Source organism: Polyergus mexicanus, unplaced genomic scaffold, assembly GCF_030449975.1.
Source record: "Polyergus mexicanus isolate NDT 795.1 unplaced genomic scaffold, iyPolMexi1.0 SCAF_2, whole genome shotgun sequence".
Classification (NCBI taxonomy): domain Eukaryota; kingdom Metazoa; phylum Arthropoda; class Insecta; order Hymenoptera; family Formicidae; genus Polyergus; species Polyergus mexicanus.
In genome coordinates, this window is record NW_027223322.1 from 23,748 (window position 1) to 31,437 (window position 7,690).

The following is a 7,690-nucleotide window of genomic DNA, read 5'->3' on the forward strand; positions in this document are numbered from 1 at the left end:
TATATTATTTGTTCTATTGTTCTATAATTTTAAGACATTAGATAACACATTATATAACATTTAATTTATATAACATTCGATAATTTTATATGAAATTTAATTCATAAGATTACAGATATACAAATTTCGAGATACTTTTATCTATTTATCTAATGTTGTTAAAAAGAGTTACTTATATGAAAGTGATACAGAAATTGAGGATTGCAAAAAGTATAAATTTATTCTTATCGAAATTTTTTCATTAGAATTTGTCAGATGATTCAAGTTCGATTGGAACATGAGGAGAGTTGAATCAGACTTGTACTTATGTGTTTGTTCCATTCTCGTGGCTCCTTAATTATATTAACGAACTTTGCACAGCTAAGTACTAGAAGGAAGGTGAGTTCCTAGCTCGCGAACTTTCGTGCAAAAACGAAGCGGACGGACAGCGACGGAAGCTCGAAGTGGTAAAGCGCTTAGGAACTTTTCCCATTTTTGGTCGTCGCTTCGAAAAAAGATTTCCGCCCTAATCTCACTGTGAAAAGGCGGGTAAAAAGTGAAAAAAAGACGCGACTGAATCGACGGTTATTTAATCTTGTCATCGCACCAACCGAATATGTCAAATTTAGCTGTCATTAGAGAAAGGGATAGAGAGGTCGCGCGGAAATGAAAATATGCAAAATACATATTGTTGTAAATTGAGTACATAAAATATCCGCGTCCCGGTTGGAATATATTAACGGCATCTTGTTCATTGAGTAATTGCTGTAACAGAACTTTCTCGGCGAAAGCTGCGAAATTCATTCATGGTTGTGGTTTCAGGATTAAGGGGTAAAATGCCGCGAAAACAGTCGGGGGCGAAAAGCCGCAGCGAGCGAGCGAGCTATAACGATTTTGACTCCCGGATACTTGTTGCGCAGGCGAGCTGAAACTTAGCTTCTTTAAGCCATATTGACTGCAACTATACAACGTGTCCCCGAAAAAGCGTCGTCAGGGTAGCAAAGATTCATTCTTGCACCAGTAGACGACCAGTTCTTTTTTGAACAAAAATTTTATCTATATTGCTTATATAATCACTGTTATTGAATATAATTTCTGTTATTGAATATTTACTCTGTGTTTACTTAATGTGTGATATTTTATTCATCTATTTAACATTACGAAAACAAAAATACAATTTATCGTAAATATGATAAAAACATTTTTAATTATAGCTTACAAATGGTTTCAAATAATAAGCAAGTAAATAACGATTGTGCAGGAATTGTAGCCAAGTTTTTCAAAAATTGTCTTTCTTGTATTGTATTAATCAATTTCATATTTGAAGCGAGAGTACGATATTTAGCGAGTATAACGTCCACATGTTTAGAAATTCCACAGCGCGAACGAATTAATTTTTTATCTCATTATTTTTTTGTTATTAGAAAATATTTCGAGATATTTTGAGAATTTTTAACATTTAAAACAGTTTTCAAGTAACTTTTTATGATTATCAATCTTTTACTACAATATTAATGTTGTGTTGTATAAACATAATTTACGTAATACTGTGGCACTTTGTACACATTAATTTGATTTATGATATTATTTTATTATGTAGTAAAAAGCAGTTGTAAATTTCTTTGGACAGTTAAGCTAAATAATTTTAATCATCGATTATTGCGGAAGAAAAGAGCATCGCGCAATGTCGATCGCGTGAGTAATTATAACCGGGCGGCAAATGAATCGGGAAAGTTTCTCGCATCGACAATTTCTCTGACGAGGTTTACATCGAAATACGAATCTCTCTCGTAAAATACGGTTTTATATTTTGCACCTGACGCCATTATAACAGGACAATGTAGATATGTCGTGTCAACAATGGGTGTCAACGCCGTAGTGACGCATATTGTGCTACCCTATGGAAGCCTCCTCGAAATATATGTATATATATAGTCCGATAGATCGGATTAAAGTTATATAGATCGCTGATATAGATCGAATTAAAGGGCAGGCGGCAGTTAATGGCGAATTGAAATTAATCATTTAGTTACTGATTCTTTTTTTATCGATAATTCTGTTATGAGGGTTTAATACTGTAAATATCACCGCAGTAAAACTATAAGAACTATTATCAATGTTCTATCCTCATATGAATTACGTAATACTTAAAATTAAAAAAAACTATCGTTATGTGTGTCTATGTAAAAAATCACAAGTTTTTTTTGTTTTTTTCTGAAAATGAGGTTGGTCAAAATTTATTTTGTGTGTGCATCATTTGCTTTTTCGCCAAATTTTATTATGAACATTTTTTCAGGTAAAAGCCTGTAATATATTTTGATATCTAATATATCCAATGGTAAAAAATCAATTATGATATATGGAAAATTTTAATAAAATTAATTATGTAAAAATGAGATATCTCTGACTAGCCTGATCGTGAAGGATTTGCTCAAGATTTTCGATTTTCGATAATTGCATTGTAGGTAAAAGACGCAGATATTTATTTTGAGAAAATTGCAATAGCGTCGAAAACGCAAAACAAAAAAAAAAGTCTCGGGATAATTTAAATTATAATCGAGATTGCGTGTGTGATCGTGGCATGTAAGCGGAAACTTTATAGTTCATAAAACATTTTTTGAAAAGAAAAATATGAAGCATTTTTGTATGCATATCTTTTGATATAAATTAAAAGGCATTATGCGATGTTAAAAAAAAAAAGATATTAAAAATAACATCTTTTATATATAGATGGTTATTAAATTAAAACATAAATTTCTGGAATTGTCGGAGCGATGACCTTTATTATTGGAATATTATAATGTATATAGCGCAAATAATAAATTTCTAAAAAAATTTTTTAAAAATTTGTTTTATTTTGATTTTTACAGATCTGATTTTTAATCAATTGAAAAAGGTTTCTAGCGCATCAGCAGTTTGTAAAAATCAAAAGCTGGTCAGCTTTTTTTTTTTCACAGCAACGCGGATGCAAACTGTTTGCTTCGTGATTGATCGATTCACTCCCGTATTCATCTCATCCCGTATTGCATTCTAATAAGTACAAAGAGCTTTAAAGAGATTTTTTGCGCGCGCGTGCTCTCAAGAATTATATATCATATATTAAAGATGTGATATATATTTAAGTATTGAGCGCGATTACAATTTTTTCTTGTATTATACAAAATTATTGTCAACATATCATTTTTATGCTTTTAATTTCCGTAAAAAAAAATTTGCTTTCTCGAACATATTTTTACAAGGTAAAAAATGTGTTTTTTTTAAATCTAATTTTTATGATATATTTGAATTTTTAACTATTCTGCTTTAACTATTTGTCAATCTATAATTACGAAAACAATCTATAATTTAAAATATAATTTTTCGTTTATTTTTTATTAAATAAAAGTTTAATTACTTAATTTAAAAAATGATTCTATAAATATCTCATAACCAGTTTTAGATATATGTATATATACACATTTGCTTTTCTGCGTCTTTCTTCCCATCTGTAGGTTTTTTTAATGAAATATATTTGCCTTCTCTCGATTTACAACAGTAAAATACATATACGGAGGATAAGCATTATTATATTTACAAAAATTCATGTCTATGTAATGAACTTTCGTGGCACGTGTATATTACAGACGTAATCGGAAGGGCAAACGAAGAGAGAGGAAACGATAGATAAATGGTAGCAGAACGTGAGGTAGACAGGTAGAGTAGAAACGACAAGAATATATCGGGGCAAGAACGGTCCATTCAAGAGCTTATGGTACGCGCACTTTGAACAGACATAGAGAGGATAGTTTTCGTAATGTTTGTGCGCAGACTATACATACTTTATCTTCCGTTCAATATTAATTCCGCTCTCTTATAGTCAATTTGATATTAATGATTTGAAAATCACTTTTGATATTTACCATAATACGAAAGAATTATTATATGTATAAGCAGTAATATTGAAAGGTGTGTGTTGTTGATGATGTTCATATTTCTCTCAAGAGCAACAATAAATTCAAATTATTTTGTCTGTCCTTAATAGTTGTGAATATACTTTATATTTTTACATTCCATATATTCGTTATTTATAATAATTCTTTATTTTCGTAGAAACACACAGACACATCTTACAAATTATTATATTACATTGAGCTTCATGTAATAATAAATTCTAATTTAATCTTTATTTTTTTTTATGCTAAGCTGATTCTTCAAGTCAAACAAGCAAGATAAGTGGCAAGAGTTTTAATAAATAATTAATTTAACAATTGTCACACTTCGATAAGCCTCAGCTTTATTTACATAAAGTAAGCCAATCAAACATAGAAGAATGTTGAGAGAAACGGAGAAATTATTTTGATAAATTAAATGTATATTTTTATAGAAAAATACAAACTTTTTTTAGAAATATAAAAGTCATATAATACGAATTACATCGTGATAGTACGTTAATAGAAATCATTGTTAAATTTTAATATTTTACAGTATGTATATATAAATCCTATTATATCTTTAACCAAATTTCGATTGACGTCAATTCTGTATAACGTAAAATTTAATATTTCCATTAAAATTTATCAGACATACATATATATATATATATATATACACATACATATATATATGTTGTAATTTACGAGAACATTTATTTCTCTCTCGGTATCTTACGCTTCTCTAATGGAAGATTTGAACAAATATATTAATAATAAAGCATAGAATTTTGAAACGTGAATCAAAAGCGAAAAGTCAATAATTGAGACAATGTTTTATTGAGTTGAGAAATTTTTAAACTGCGTACTCGGTATTGCATCCTTTTGCGGTTTCCCATTCTATGAACAATTTATCAATGCAAAAGCGCGCTGTTTGGACGTGGAGTTTTGCAGAGTGGAAATAAAAGAAGACAGTTTTAGAAGTGCCTTATGGCTTTAAACGGTTTTACAAGTAAAAGAAAAAGGGTTCGTGAAATTTATTATAATATATTTCCGAAGCGAATGTCCCTTTTTACGTTTTGTTTATAATTTATTTTAATTATCTTATTATTTGTAATGAATGCGCGTTCAATTGATATATGTGTCCAATTGATATTACTGATTTATTTTTTTTTATTCTCGCAATTCCCGCAAATATATCTCTTTGTTATTTATCCATTTGCATAAAATTTTCTTCTTAAAATTCGTATGTTTTTAACTTCAATTTACGCAAAACAGATTAAGTAATTAGCCAGTTTATCATAAATAGCAGGTCAATTAAGGAGATAAGCATATTTTAGTTAATATAATTTACAATTAAAATTGCGTATGAGAATTCATCAAGCACGATAAGTTATGCAACACAGTACTGCAAACGCTGATCGCTAACGGTCTCTTTAACGATGATAGAGGGATATAGTTTACCTCGATGAACGCCATATGTATCTCCAGGAATGCGCAATAACCTTAGTTAGTAATGTTAGGCATACTTGACGTACGTTACTTCACAGGAAAACTATGAGGGCGTATAATGTTATATGAGTAACGGACAACTATTTCCTTGCTTTCGAGGTGACAGCCTCAAGCGAAAATTACACTTTTTCGAAGCTAACTTCTCGTTCAGCGAAAGAACGTTGGGTGTACTTTAATAAATTCAATCTCATAATCTCTTTCGCGAAAGTATATAAATTTCTTTGTAATGCTTTAAGTTAAGATTATAATTAAATTGTTAAATTTGCGCTCTTGTGATCATTGCTTAATATTTATTATATTTTAAATTAATCAGAATCTCTTTCTCTATTTCTGGCATTTATTCAGGAAATAATTATGGACGATAGCAGCTTCTGCCTCCGGGAAATCCATGTCACCACGGCACGAAATAGATTAAAAATACTCCGCAGATGCCAAGAGAGAATTATCTTAATAAATATAATTTATTAATTCAACGCCTCCACTTTTCGCATGTGAATCAAGAAGAGATATAAATATAATTTTCGCAGGAATCTCGTGATTATTATTTTAAATGATAGCGATACGTCACATAATTAGATTTTCCATCCTGTAGAGAACGAAATATGTTCTGATCTACGCGCTGTCAGAAGCTGTGTTATTACACTGATGTTATTCAATCTAATAACGCTATGTTTTTGTAGAAAAAAACTAGGTAAACATCTAAGGTGATAATACCTTTATATATCCACACAAATATATATATATATATATAGTTATATTATTTTTTTTGCACAAGTATTTTACGAGATTATGAAAACTAGAATCACATAAAATTTATAAAACAATAAAGTGAAAAAGATGTTTAAATATATATATATATATATTTTTTTTTTTTCAATATTACTTTTGCAAGAATTATTTACAAGCATTGTTAAATTACAAAAAAGAAATTATTATTTGTTTAAAATACGAAATCTTTACAGTGCAACTTTGATGAGATTTCTATTCGTACAAATAATCCCGTTAATATATTATATTTATAAACCCTTTGTATCCCGTTTTCTCTTTTCGACAGACAGGTATTTTCTCAACTCAAATATCTCACGAGGATATAGCCTCATCCCTGCGCTTTGTCCCGCCTTAGGACATCGTATATAAATCTCTCTTCACTAAACTATAACATCTTATCAAATTCATGCGCTACGCGATATTTAGAAGTACTGAAATCCAATCTGAAGAATTAGTGTCGTGTCAATAATTTTGAACGATGAATCAATACACTGACAGAAACAATTTCGTGCGAATAGGTTTAATACGATAATGTGGTATCTCTCGAGGTATTCGCCTTCGCAAACCACATCTCGTAGACATACGATTTGTTGCATCGATCTGGAGAGTAATTTTATCGCCGCGTACATTAGTACATAGATGCAACGATTGAACTTATTAAACGGGTAATGAATTTAGAAACGTTTAGAGGGAAATTTAGGAAATATACGGTACCTTGGTTGTTATATATATATATATATATATATATTGTATATTTGGTTTATATAACTAGATATTTAAGATTAACATGGCATATATAATATTTATGAGTTATATCTATTATATTTACATTCTGTTTTATATACATATATTCTTAGTAATATATATTCAAATAATATAAACTTTCTTATCATGCGAATAAAAAAAAGCTGTTTTATTCGTAAAAAAATATATTAAAATGTATAGTTTAGTAACTATAATTAAACTCTTTTCTATTCTTAAATTTGAATATTGATTTTTTATATACTTGTTTCACTATTTACGTATATATAATATGAATGCTCCATATTTCTCGTAAATGATTGTAAATTTGGAGCGGATTAAGCGTTGATCATTTCCAAGTTTCGTATTGTGGAATTTGCTGATCTGGATTAAAGGATTAGTGTGCTGGATTATCGAGAAAGAGGTGCCGGCGGTCGATTCGTTGAAAGTATATCCTGAAAGCTCGTACTAACGTACAGTAACATTCTGTGAATGGAATTGAATGGTGAATTAAATTAAACATAAAGCTTCGTGTTGCTGAAAAAGAAATACATCGATTGAAATTACGAAAGACCAAGAGAGTTAATAAACTAGTTGAAATCAATCGAAATAAATTTGCGTTTGTAATCTAGAGAGAGAGAGGGGAGGGGAGAGGGAGATGGAGAGGGAGAGGGAGAGGGAGAGGGAGAGGGAGAGGGAGAGGGAGAGGGAGAGGGAGAGGGAGAGGGAGAGGGAGAGGGAGAGGGAGAGGGAGAGGGAGAGAGAGAGGGAGAGAGAGAGGG